At 39.0% G+C, this 14,675-nt stretch overlaps 1 protein-coding gene across 11 annotated transcripts in view; it reads left to right on the top strand.

Annotated features, from left to right (window-relative positions):
* The window catches only part of GRIP1 (glutamate receptor interacting protein 1), a gene marked incomplete at its 5' end in the record, with an annotated part of 621,259 nt that overhangs the window by 129,266 nt on the left and 477,318 nt on the right, over window positions 1-14,675 (top strand). The gene's annotated exons all lie outside the window — the stretch shown is intronic.

Here is a 14,675-nt window from a genome sequence, read left to right as displayed (position 1 = left end):
GAGAAAATGTGCACTGAGGTGACAGCGGCAAAGAGCAAGTGATAGAAGTGGCCAGGAGCAAAGGTCCACTTTATGTCAGGATCTGGGAATATACATGTGAATGAGGCAAGTTTCCTGTTTTCGGTATTCTCCCAGGCAGGTCAGTAAGTAGGTCTACTGTGTTTCCCTGAAAATAAGACCAGTTCTTACATTAATTTTTGCTCCATTAGGGCTTATTTTCAGGGAACGTCTTATTTTTTGATGTACAACAATCTATATTTATTCAAATACAACCATGTCATCTTCTGGAACATCATCATGACGTACTAAGTGCACCCATCTGGCTGAGATCTTAACTGGGGCTTATTTTCGGGGTAGGTCTTCTTTTGGGGGAAACATGGTAGGCGAAGCTTCCTAAAAGATACAAGATTTGGGTTGTCCTTGGAATGGGTAATACTTGAGCAGGCAAATGTGAAGAAGGACAGACATTCTAGGAGAGTGGCAGCTTGAAAACAGAGAGATGGGAGAGCATAGGGTTCTTGTTAATTATTAAAACATAGTTTTCAAGCATCGCCGATGTACGAACTTCCTGGTTTGGTGCGAGTAATGAACAAGACAGAAAAGGACTGTTTCTTCATGAAGCTTTTATTCAGGAGGGAGGGAACCAGACAATATGCAAGGGAACAAATACATAAATAAGGTAATTTTATATGGTAATATGTCCTAGTAAGGAATCAAGCCATATAGATATGGTCAGGCGTAGCTGTGGGTGGGAGGACCACTTTAGATAGGGTGGTCAGGGAGGTCCTCTTCTCTAACCTGGTAACATCTGAGCTGAGACAGGAACGCTAGGATGAAACCAGCCATGCATAGAGCCAGAAGAGCCTTCTGGAGGAAACGCATAGCAAGTACAAAGGTACTGAGGCTGAGCATGTTCAAGATATGACCCATAGCCTCATGAAGTTGAGTCGATTGGTAGCTGACCTTCTAGTGTGGGTGGTTTTTATTTTCATACAAAGATTGAAAGAAACATTTGGAGAGATTACTGGTCTTGGAAGTTAGAATGAACTTGTTCTCAGCTCTGCCAGTAACTATCTTCAAAATTTGGGTAAGTGTATTTTAAACATCTCTTGGCCTCAGTTCTCTGATCTGTGGCATGAGGGAAATGGTCTATAGCTGTACACTTGCTCTTGGGTAAACATACCATCTGCCCCTGGGGATACACAGTGGTGTGCCAGTGAGGTCAACCCAAAGCCACAATATAGTTCTATGCAACTTCCAGGGCTATTAATTTCCCTAAGAGTTTGGAAAAAAATAATATGTAAATAGTATTTTGCACTAGAAGGCAAAATTCCCTTGCATTTTTAAGATTAAAAAGTCAAATGTCAAATATATTTCATGCTTTTGACAGGTCATTTTAGGCACTATTTCTATACTCATGCAAACAGTTTCCTCATGCATTTCAGTGGAAAAGTTTGAAAAGCATTAATCTAGAGACTCTGTAAGGTTTTTCCAGCTGTGATTCTATGATCCATGATTCTTTTAAAAGTTCCTTATTCCTGGGTTATTTATTGTTAATCTTTTTTCCTCTATGAATGAAAGAATGATCCAATATAGATTGTTTTATGTTGCCTTTAATTGAAAGGAACTCCTTTTCAATTCAAAGAAAGAACCTTAAAACCAGAGTACTTCTCAGTGTTCTGAAGGTATTAAACACCAAGCTTAGACAGAAGTAAAAGAACCTTATAAATTGCTTGTGGTAAATATTGTTTTCACTTTACAACCATAATCACAGATGCCTCACTCTCCATCTGGGTCTTAGAGGAGATACGTTCTCCTTCTGGTCAGAATTTGCCTTTAAAAATATACATGTATTCAAAAGCACATGTTTGTCTCTCCTAACTTGGAGTTCAACCAACCAATAGTGTCCAGAGGATTATATCAAGATACTTTTAACTATATATAACAGAAAACCCCACTTAACCTGGCATAAACAGTAAACAGATATGTTCTCACACATAACGGGAAGCCAGAAGTCAGGTTCCATTTTTTCAGGACCTCAGCTCTACTTTCTTCTCTGTGTTACTCTTTTTGTCAAGCTGGCTTTCACAAGATAATTGTCACCACTGGCAGCAATTGTCCCCAATTGTAGTGGAAGAAAGGGCTTGTTTTCCTTTCTTGCACTCTGAGTGGCTAACTTAGGTCTTGTGCCTAAGTTATTCATACCACAGCCAATGAGATGATCGTGATAGAGTAGGCTTTCGACTCATCCTTTGAGGATAGGTTCTACTTCCCCTGAGAACTATGGGCTGCATTGAGAGGGGGGAAAAACCTGCACTAAATCATGGCTCCACTTGGAAAGAAGAAGGGGGTAAATGGATATTAGATAGCAACCACTCCTATAAGGCAGGCGTCTATAGAAATAACCAAAGAGGTTTTATTAGTGAATCCTAATATGTTTTTTACTGGTGGCAGCCAAGTTTTAGGAGGAGCAGTTTCCTTCTTGTCACCACAAACAGAGAGGGACTGAAATTTTTCATTTATTTACTGGCTTCCTACTGTGTTTCAAGAACTGAAACCCACAGCGTAGTCACAAATGATAAGAATAGTGACAGGAATGACCAAGAGCTTAGAGACAGGTCTGATGTATCTTATTCACCTTTAATCAATATCTGCTCAATGATAAGCTCTGTGGGAGTGGGGACTTTCCCACTGCTTTGTTCCCAAAGTATCTCTAACATGTAACACACTGCCTGATACATATTGAGCATGCCCGAACATATTTACTGAAATAACATTTATTGGAGCCAGAATCGTTAATTTCTGATAAAGGATCATGGAATAATAGAGACACGTACAACAGACACTTAGTGACAGGCTTGAATAATTGGAAGGATCTGTAAGATAAAAATCTGAGGAGGTAAATTAATTCTTTCTCACTTGGAAGGTGTTAGCATGTAATGAAGGACTTCTGATGTCAGAAAAGCTCTGACACCTTGATTTAATGTAACAGTTTGGGATATCTGTACCCTAGACTCTGTCTTTTTACTTGATGAGAATATTTAGCACAGCACCTAACACATAGTACACATTAATAAATAATTGATGAATGAAGGAATGAATGAATCAATGGTGAACTTTCTAATTAGGTTTGCGAGAATATTATGATTAGCTTAAATAGTTCATATCCAACTGTGCCTTCATGCATTTATTTTTTTCCTTTGCTTTGAGTGGTGTGATTTGTGACAATATTAGTGCTTTGCTATTTTAATGGAGAGCTATATTTCTAATGGAGAAATTCAGCCTGGTGAGATGTGCTTTGACTCAGTAGTCCATGTCCAACAAAAGGCTGCTTATTTAAAGCACACAGGTATAGACTTTGCCCCTGACACAATTGCCTTCTCGGTGTCTGAGAGCAAATGACCTCAAGGCCTACCAACTAAGTATGCTCACTGAGGTTCAAAATCCTACAGAATAATTTGACAGCATATTTGAAAAGACTTGAAAGGCCACCTAATCTAACCTCCTCTTTTATAGATGGAAACATGAGATCAGACAAGCAGGGTGATGGCTGGATTGTTGAGTCCTGGTAAATGGTAGAGGCAGAACTCACACTCAGGTTGCTCAGCTGAACTGCAGTTACTTCAACCATGTGGGGAAATGGAGGATAATTAGAGTAGCAGGCTTATTTGTAAAGTTTGATTTCAGGCAATAGCTCGCTCCGAGCCATGGGGGTCTTGCAAGTCCTGAATAGACCTTTATTTCGCTAATGGGCCGTTTGGAATAAGGGAAAAAAGATTCAAGTCACCATCTCCTGAGGTCGTGGAGAACATTAGTACATGTAAAAGACTGAAGTTATTGTCAGAGGGACTGGTAACACTCATTGTGAAACACTGAGAATTTAAAACAAACTCCTCAGTTACTCCTTCAGTGCATTGTGGGGTAAACGACCTTGTTAACACTGAGAAGAGAGCATTCCTCTGAGAACACTGTTTAGTTGCCGATGAGGAGTGTCTATCGATTCGCCTCTTAAGGTATCGTTATTCCTATATGAAAATGGCTAATCAAGTTAGTCAAGTCATTAACTTATAATGCATACTTTCGTGCTATTTCTCTTTATTGTTCAGAAAATTGTTTATACAGGTTTGATTATCATACATACGGTTTTTAGGGTGTCCTCCAGGTAGCTCTGACATTCTATATCCCCTAGACAAATAAAAACTGAATATATAGTCACTTACTCTTCTATATAACGTAAGAGGGATATTGTGGTATACTTCTCATAGGCCATACATTCTTGAAAATGTGTTTTTAATTCCTTTTTCAAAATACTGATTATTGTCTGGTATGTGGTTACTGACCGAAGTCGTGGAAGGTTTGGGTGGTTTTCAGGCTGCTTGGCAGTTTCCTAACCCCATTTCATTGGTTACATTCCATCTGTGTCACTGTAGACATCGGTATGTATGTACAGATCTTTACCTAACTTTGTTATTTTAAGCTCTGACTTTGTATATAGAAGTTGATTTAAACATTCTTTGGCATTGTTTCTTGAACTCATCTGAAGAGAGTCCTATGTCCTTATTTACTTATATTTTCTGCATGTGAATCTTATCTTCCCACGTGCCCAGAATCTGCTAGAAAAGCCAAAGTCTCATCATTTCCTTTCAAACGACATATCACTAGTAATGAAATTTATTTATATTTTGAGTAAAAAGTTCTTATCTTGCTGGACTGATTTTTCTCCGGTTCTCTTATGAACTAGGCATCATGTGTTATGTGGTACCTCTCCATGTTCTCTCAGTTCCATACCAGATCACTATGAAAATCAGCCACATGCATTTCTGTACCAAGTTTTTATTCCCTAGAAACAAAAAGAATTCAGAGAATGTGATCATTTCTGTCAGCTGATGGTACAACTCCGGATACGTTACACAAACACATCTGTATTTCTATGGGTTTGGTTATATATATCAGTTTTCACTTGACAGGGACCTTCCCTAGATTTGTAATAGAATTTGTTTAATGTACAGTTCATTCAGCAAATATTTATCATGTGCTTCTTGTGTGTCAGGCCCTTTGCACTGTGGTGATTGTGACAGATATTGTGTCAGTGTTTCCTGTGTTCTGGGTATTGTGTTAAAGTATGCTAAAATTTTATGTCATTTACTCCTTTCAAAAGCTCATGAAATGCAGACACAACTATCATTCCCATTTTGTAGATGAGGAATTGAAATTTAGGGTAAGGGGTCTTCCCCAGATTTCTCAGCAAGTGGATGAGATACCATCCAGGTCTTTCTGAATCCTTGAGTGTGGGCTCCTAATTCCTACTGATTCACAAATACGAGGGGGTTGTGGATTAGATGGAAAGAGCTGTGTTGGCCCTATCTAATGGTTTCTACTCCCGCCTCCCCCCCAGAAGCGGAAGGTGAGATCTTCTGCCAAGAGTTAAGTGGGATTAAAAAGAGCTTAGAGGTTTGTGGAAAGTTGAAGAGATTTGGAGGAACTCTTGTTGAGGTAGGAGGATGAAATGATGATGGAGACTGAGAGTGCCAGGCCCTTCCGGGGCCTCAGTTGAGGCTGTGGACCATGAATTAGTGGGGTATCAACCTGCCAAATAAAGTACAGTGTTGCAATACGGAGTTTTTCAGGAGCAAGTCAAATAACCTAATAGCTTTGTATCAATTGAGATTAGTTTCAGCTGCCAGAAAAGGAGACTCGAGATACTACTACGTTTCCCCCAAAATAAGACCTGCCCCCAAAATAAGCCCTAGTTAAGATCATCAGACGGACGGACGCATTTAGTATGTTATGACAATGTTCCAGAAGATGACATGACTGTATTTAAGTAAATGTAGATTGTTGTACATGTAAAAATAAGACATCCCCTGAAAATATGCTCTACTGCGTCTTTTGGAGCAAAAAATTAATATAAAACCCTGTCTTATTTTTGGGGAAATATGGTATAAGACCCTGTCTTATTTTGGGAGAAGCATGCTAGTAGGTTCATTTTTCTCTCATGTGAGAGAAATCTTAGGGTAGGTAGTCGAAAACTTCTATTATATTTATACAGTCATCAATGGCTCAGCTGTTTCTGTCTTTTTGCTCCACTCGTTTTAGCCCAGGCTGCTTATCCTCAAGGTCACCTCATAGTCGCAAAATAACTGCTGGAGTTCTGGCCATCATGCCCACATTCCAGATAGCAGGAGGGAGAAAAAGGGGAAGGGCAAGGCTCTCAACTGAGTCAGCTCCCTTTGTAGCATTTTCCCAGAAGCCTGTCATTGGCTTCTGCTAAATCTTTAGATGCTCTTAAACACAAGGGAGTTTGGGAAATATAGTTTCTTTCTTTTTTTTCTTTTAACCCAGGCACATTGCCACCTACACCAGTTTAAGTACCTGCTTTTAAAGGAAAAAAAAGAAAACTGGATATTGAAAACAACAGCAGCCCTTGTAGCACTTTTCTGTTCCCAGAGCTTCTGCTGTACACCCAACAGTTGGAAACTTTAGATGAAAATTAGACATTACATAGGTACATTGTGAAATCCTCTCACAAGTTTAGAATGTAAGTAGCTGCTGTTATTTTCTACTTTAAAATGACATGAGAGCATGGAGTCATGATTTTACAGAGGGAACAAAAAGGGCAAAGAATGATGCTTTTTCTTGTTTTTTTTCCCCCAGGCAAGTCTTGCACCATGTAGATGGTTTTGTGTTTACTGATGTGTTCTAGATGCAGGGAATCTGGATATATTTAAAAAGCATTGGTTGCTGATTGTTCTGTGTATTTATTAATTGGTTGTTTCATTCTTTCCCAAAGAGAATTTCACAGTTGTTGGTTTGTCTTATGAACAGTTGGTTTCTAAATGAAATATAAACCAGCTACATACATCCTTTATAAAAAAGATAAGGTAAAACAAACGCTTTTGAAACCAATGCAATTTATTTCATGTGAATAATTTTCTGGGTTTCTCTTCTTGGAAGCAGTGTTCCCTTTTTCTAATCCTCTTTCCTCTCAGATGGCAGGCAAGTGGGGAAATTAGCAGGAGCTCCATAGCTACTGTATAGTGACAAAGGGACGAAATTAAAGATGGCCTAATATAAGGACCTGTAAAGACAAACGTTCAGAGTGAAGGAAAAAATAATATCTCTAGATCTATAGAACTGATTCTTCAAACATTTAAGTGCCTCCTGACCAAGCTTCCAGTTTCTCTGGATGGTTTTAATCAGATTTCGATGGAACCGCTATTCCTGATTTGTTTCAGTCTCGTTGCTTTGCTGGGGTGCTTTGTTTGACTCAATGTTATGTCCTGGCCCTGGGTACAGATGAGTGACTGGGGGTGGTCAGTGGTGTGTCCCACAGTGTCCTGGGGTCCTGAATTGTGCTGGACTCAATAGCAGGCGTGCACAGAAGTCAGTCCACAGGGCCAGAGGAGTGGGAAGGTGTGTTCAGCTGGGAATTGGAAATACAGAACAAGGTGAAGAAGGCAGCCCAGACATGTTCAAATGATCCAGATGGGGTTTTTGTTCTTATGGATTGATATGTCAGTATTCAGGAGCCAGGAGCCAGGAACCAGGAGCAATGAGCAATGAGCAATGCTCTTACTCAGTATTTCATGTGGAATCTTGCATGGAGCTTTAGGCAGTTGACACATCTTGGGTTTATGGAAAACAGTTTTCTTGGATATTTCATCTGTCTCCCAGGATGACATATCAGGTTGGAGGCTATCATAGCATTTTCTTTGCTGTGATAAACAGTTCTCTGAGCTGAAAGGCTTCCGAACTCATCTATTATTTCCCTCTGGGTGGGAAGTGATATCTCATGATTGGTAACAAAGACTCACATATCACCTGCCTTTAATGGTAACATTAGGGCATCTCATTTCCTAGTAGTGTGACTTTAATTTCCTGTCATCTTGGATGGCTGTGTTCAGAGAATGGCTTGTGCCAGCTCAAATGAAAAGGACTGACAGGAAACAGTCTTGCCTCATGTTACAGGTTGCCAGAAGGTATTCAGAAGCGTCCTTTTATGCCTTCTTCCAAGTGAATGGGTCCCACTGTTGCATTCCCATTATTTGGGGGTGGGACAGGGGCATTGGGCAGGTAGAGAATGTTGCACTCAAAATAAGAAGGAGTCTCAGCAGGGCAGCAGATATGCTCCTGGTGGGCACTGGTAAGGTGTGAAAAGCAGTTGACAGGATCAGAATACCCAGAAGTTAATTCTCAAATAAAGAAAAGATCAGGCAGAGGCTGAGTAGAGATTTCCCCAAGGTTATGAAATTTTAAGGAAAGCTTTTCGGGGTCTGGGCCCAATGAAGTTTGTTCATGTCCCCTAGGAACTAAAATATGTATGAATGATATAACTTTTTTTTTCTGGAGTCTTGAGAATATTGACTAAAAGTGATCAGTGATGGGCAGGTGATTCTGAACCAGACACCACAAGGTCTCTTGGATTTCTTCCATTATTTCCCAGGTAGTACTTTTCACTCCAGACAACTTTTTTTGGTAATGCTGAGAGTCATTAGGTTTTGTGAAGTGCTCCTTCCCTTGCTCCCCTTTTAAAATTAAATTTATTTGGGATAATATTGGTTAATAACATCATGTAAGTTTCAAGTGTACAACTTGATAATATAACATCAGTATACTCTAGTGTGTGTTTAACACCCAAGGTCTAGTCTCCTTCTGTCACCCTATATCTGACCCCTTTTACCCTCTTTGATCTCCTCCCACTCTCCTTCCTCTCTGGTAACCACCGATCTGTTGTCTGTATCGATATGAGTTGGTTCTTTTGTTTGTATGCTTGGTTCATTTGTTTATTTGTTGCTTTCTATCTTACATCCCACATACAAGTGACATCATGTGATTCTTGTCCTTTTTATGACAAGTAAGTATGACTTACTCCACTTAGCATAATACTCTCAGGATAACTTGTGCCTTGTCATGGTGATTGTGGGTTTTACTCTAGCTACATTCAGCTGGTTGGGCATTGCAAAATGGCACATAATCAATTGATTATAATGGGTATAATTGGTCGATCCCACTGTTGAGGGAGAAGGACCAGAGGGGTGCAAAGGAGTGATTACAGTGGTGGGTCATGAGATGTGAAGCTGAGGAAGCGGGAGAGTGAAGACATGGGGAGGTGATGAGTAAACCCCTGACGTATTGCATTAGTATAGGTGGGAGAGAACATTGCCTGACAGTGTGAGACCACTGAGATTTTAACATTTAATCCAGATTAATCAAAATCTGGCATTTTTGGGTAGTTTAATTTTTTTCTTGCCTCATCATAATTACTGATAATCCTTATGGGTTTTGTGATTCAAATTGGTTTATATCATCTCCATTGGATTTACAACATTGATAATTTTTGCTTTTCTAACATTTCTTGTTAATCTGCATTTCTAAAATAAACTTATATATTACATTCAATGTATCAATACATATTCCCACCCAGAAATACTTTCGCTTTACCAAAATAAAAATTTACTTAAGGTGTTTTTGTTTGTAAGACAAAAAAAATTTGCAGTTTTGTTTTTTCTTGTCCCATCTATAGCTCTTTTCTTTATTCAAATGTCTACTTTATCCTACTTTGGTGGAGCAGAATATCAGCATTATAAACTGTGACACATTTTTCTGTACTTCACTGTTTTTATCCCTCTCATAGGAAGTGGATAATGGAGATAAATGTTTGGGGGACAAAATCAAGCCCTAAACCAAATTCTTCATTCATTTCATTGGTGTCATTGAAATGCTTCCCTTTACATCATTAGAAAACAGACAACAGTCTGTTATGTAAGCTAAAATAAAGGAGAATGATGTAATGATAAGTGCAAATAAGTTCCTATGTCGTCTAGAAAAGAAAAGAGAGTCGCACAGAAAGAATTTGCAGTGTTTGCCCCTGTGCTGCCCGTAGGGCAGGTGTTTGGATTATTAATGAGTCATCTTGCTCTTTACACAAAAATATCCCTGAGGTAGAGAAGGGTACTTCATCGGGCTCCATAGTCCCAAGTCCCTAAGGAGTGTTATAATTACTCCTCTCTTCTGTTCTCACCCAGCCAGCTGCCAGCTGCTAATGTTGCTTTCAGGTGAGCACAGTCCCCCGCCCCCAACCCCCAGGAATGGCACGTTCCCTACAGATGTGTTCCTAGTTCTTGGGTCAGACAACATCTCACACTTAATGGATGATTTGAGATTTAGATAGGTTTCTTTCTCTTTAGATTGTTGTGAATCCGTTGCATTATCCCTATTACAGTCTAGGAGAACCAAACGAAACTGCTTTTCTGAAACTGCAAAAAGTCAGCCTCTGAATTATGGTGATGACAAAGTTACAGACCCCTGTGAGCCTAACCATCTGAGGTCACCTAACCATCAGACCTCATCCATCTGAACCATTCGTGAAGGATGTTCCATATAGGTGAATTACCTTTTCATGTACATTTTAAGGTTATTCCGAGGCGCTAAAAAAAACTAAACATAAGATTCTGTGACATTTGTATTAATTTATTCATGTAGTCTTACTTTTCATGTTATAGTTTTATAAAATGTCTTTACCTTGTAGCAGCATTAATGATATTCTTGGAGTTTTGGGAGAAGTTGCCAAATGAAGATTGGTATTTAAATTTAGGTTTGATAATTTCTTTTAGTTTATCTTGATGATATCACTGTTTTATTGGGAGAGCTGACATAAATAATATAGAACTCTTATAAATATGAGAAGGAAAGAATCATTTTTCTGACTGAGAAGGAAACCTACTGCTGTTCCTAAGATTTTTCTGAATAGTTTAGACTAATTGTTGTTTAAAAACATTTTAATCCTCTAAAACTCTGAAATTTGGAAGAATGAAAGGAAAGTACAGAATTTAAATTTTAAAAAATTTAAAGAATTTAAAAAAGTGCATTTGAGAGTATCATATGATGGTGTGATGGTTAATTTTTTTTCCTTTTTTTTTGAATTAAAGTTTTTTGGGGTGACAATTGTTATTAAAGTTACATAGATTTCAGGTGGACAATTCTGTATTACATCATCTATGAATCCCATTGTATGTTCACGACCCAGAGTCAGTTCTCCTATCACCATATATTTGATCCCCTTTACCCTCATCTACCACCCTCCTCTCCCCTTCCCTCTGGTAGTGATGGTTAATTTTATGTGTCATAAAATGATCACATAAAATTAATGCCACAGTGTGACCAGATATTTGGTCAAACATTATTCTGGATGATTCTGTGAGGGTGTTTTGAATGAGATTAACGTTTAAATTGGTAAACAGAGTAAAGCAGATTGCTCTCCCTAATGTGGATGGGTGGGCCCCATCAAATCAGTTGAAGGCCCTTCCCCAAGTAAGAGAGAATTCTTCCTGCATGACTGCCTTTGAAGTGAAACATAAGTTGTTGTCCGCCCCACCCCCTGCCCCACCCCACCTTTGGACTTGAATGGAAACTTGGGCTCTTCGTGCATCTCCAGCTTGTCGCTGGCCTTTGGACTAGAACTATACCATTGGTTCTCCTGGTTCTCAGGTCTTCAGACTCAGATTGGAACTACACCACCCGCTCTCCTGGGTCTCTAGCTTGCTCTGACTCTTTGGATCTCAGGGCTTGTCAGCCTCCATAATTGCATGTGCCAAGTCCTTATAATATATGTCTTTCTATATGTATAATTGTCTGTCTATCTATCTGCATCCTATTTGTTCTGATTCTCTGGAGAGCCCTGACTAATATAGTTGGACTAAGTAGTTTTGATTCCAAGACATAAAGGGAGAGATGAGTAATCATTTTTAAAATTATAAACACCAGAGGGAACATTATATAAAATGACTTAATTTGTCCAGTTCAACATTTTCTAGAATATCTGATTTAAAAAGAATGATGCTGAGAAAATGGGAAATTGGAATAATGTTTTTAAAGTGGTTGAGAACATTCTTTAAAATGTCTAGTGATTGAAATTAATGCAGTAAATTTCCCCTCTGGCATATTTTAGGTGTTGGATAAATAGTGATTAAAATGAAGCACTACACTTGGCATGTGATAACAGAAAATCATGTCTTTATCTTCAGATTCTCAATTAATGTCATACTTTAAATGTATTGTCATGAAAATATATAGTTATAAACCCTGATTTATGCTTACTATGCATTGTGACATCGTTTTACTGTAAACAATTACAGATAGATCCTCTTTAATAATATTTTTTTTCCCTCCCTTGTTCTGTTACTCAGCAATTCATTCCTGGATTAAGGAAAGTGCCTTCACAATGTTTGAAAAACAACCCTTTGCTTTGCAGGATGGACGACTGTGTTTGAAATAACGTATTAGGAGAGTGTAGATAGAGATTATTGGTTATGTAGTTTTGTTTTTGTTGTTGATCACAGTGGCAACATCTGACTGTCCTAACTTAGCTCTACGCTGGTAACAATATAGAAAGGTTAAAAATAAGCATAGATCAAACATGAGATGAAGAACTTGAATTTTTTCTTAAAATATGTGGGATGCAACTTTAAGATTATGGTCGACTCTGAGAAAACCCTCTCTGCATTAATTTTTTTTAAATTAAAGTTATTGGGGTGACAATTGTTAGCAAAGTTACATAGATTTCAGGTGTACAATTCTGTATTACATCATCTATATATCACATTGTGTGTTCACCACCCAGAGTCAGTTCTCTTTCCATCACCATATACTTGATCCCCTTTACCCCTATCTACCTCTAAACATGTTACAGATCACCGGAAAATAGATCTTAAAAGTTGAAATATTTGTAAGGAAAAAATACTTTCTAGCTTTAACACATAAACCAACAAACAAATTCATTCTGATTTATTTTATAAACATATATTCCTCATGCTATCTATTTTGTACTGAACAAAGTTAATTTTAACACAGCAACAGAAATACAAGTGATCTCTTTAGACTATCAGGCCTCTAGATAAAGTAAATGCTTTTTAATCCTAGCAAAAGGGCATAGTATTAATACAAGAAACAGTCCTCTTTTTATGTCAAGAGTTTTCTTTTTGCTACCCAAATCTTCAGTTGCTAGATTTTTTTGACTATTTTTCCTGATGGTCACTCTCTTAACATTTGTCCAAACAGAAACACACAAACAAACAAACAAACAAACAAGAAAGATTTAAATATTCTTTTTTATCCTCTAAGATACTTGTGAGAATGTGAGAATTTGAGGCATGTGCATTTTGCTTCTTAAAAAACATAATGCTTCTAATACTTTTTTTGGAAGGTTTTGTGCGTGTGTGTGTGTGTTTAAACACGAAAGACGCTTGATAGTGCATTGGCAGCTCCTGAAGGGGTTGCTGGAAGGGGAAGTGCTGAGACCGTTGTCTACAAAATCAGGACTTCTGGGGGAGTTGAGATCTACACGCCTAAACCAGATTAGGTATATATTGTGTGTGGGTGGCCGGGAGCATGAATACAAGTGTTCTCTCTCGTAGATTCTCCAAATAGGAACATCTCTGCCTCACAGAGGCCCCTGTTGTGGACGTCAGCCTAAGAGGGTAGAGGTACAGATATCTCCTTGTTGTTTGTAGGGACCACAACATTAATAAATAAAATATGATGTGAGACACTTAGTGGTTTAATTGTGAATTTAAAAGATAATTTTCTTTACCGTGTTCTTTTTACTAGGCTTCCTGATAAAATCATTTCATATGTAGGGAAGAGGTGGACATAACTGGAACTCATCGGGGCCCCACTATGCATTGTTTTGGGTACATATGCATGTGTACACATTCTCGCATGGACATGCCCAAGGTGCCACAGTGTTCTGCCAAAGCTTGGGGGGTCCATAACCCCCCCAAAGGTGCCTTCTGGCACTTTCAGCTTCTCACAAAGGGTTCCTGTGAGAAGGCTGTTCCGAATGCTTCCTCTAACTTTGCTTCCAGTGTTGACTGAGTGTTAATAGGTGCAGAGCCACCTGAAGGTAGAACTATGTTTTATTGTTCCTCTCATCTGCAGTACCTTGCCCAGTGTCTGGTCCACGCTTCTAGTTCATTCGATTTGTTTGGTGAGCAGTAGGAAATAATGCTGCGGAAAAGTCAGGCTTGAAACCTGGCACGTTCAAAGCCCAGCATACGTACAAGACACCGGCCCCACCAAAAGCACCCCGTTTAATATCTTTCTCATTAACTGAAAACCCCACATGGAGAAGCTTCACAGTTGGGAGATCTGTGCCATCGCTGGAGCCTGCCTGATTGATGCTTGCAGTGACTGAAAACGGATAGAAGTATCCATTCTGTCACGCTGCTTGATCGCCACCCACATCTAATGCCTGCTGAGAACAGAGACTGCATGATTCTTACACTCTTTCCTCCTCACTCTCCTTTGTCACAAGATACTCCTTCTCTTTCCTAAAGCTGGCTGTCTCCTTGTCTAGACAACCACCTCTTCCTTCTCCAGATGGCTTTGTGTGCGGAGCTCAGAGACTTCCTCACTACCAAGAACTCCTTCGCCAGGATGCATTGGCAATGAAGCTTGGCTAACTGCTGGTGTTACTCTTGTGAACAGGCATTTGCCAAATAAGAAAGCCTTTGCCAAAAAGAAAATGACAGTACTTTTCCTCACATAGTGAATTCTTTGGGATGTTTATTCCTTTCAATGGTTTAAGATCCTTCACTTGCAGCATGTCGAAGGGGCATCTCCATAGTAAAGTTCTAAGTCTGCTAAGGTTGCCATCCGGCTTTATGGCGTTTGCCGGC

This window comes from Rhinolophus hipposideros (genome assembly GCF_964194185.1).
Source record: "Rhinolophus hipposideros genome assembly, chromosome: 9".
NCBI classification, from domain to species: Eukaryota; Metazoa; Chordata; class Mammalia; order Chiroptera; family Rhinolophidae; genus Rhinolophus; species Rhinolophus hipposideros.
The sequence above is the reverse complement of the archived record's forward strand: the minus strand, read 5'-3'. Positions and strand labels throughout refer to the sequence as shown.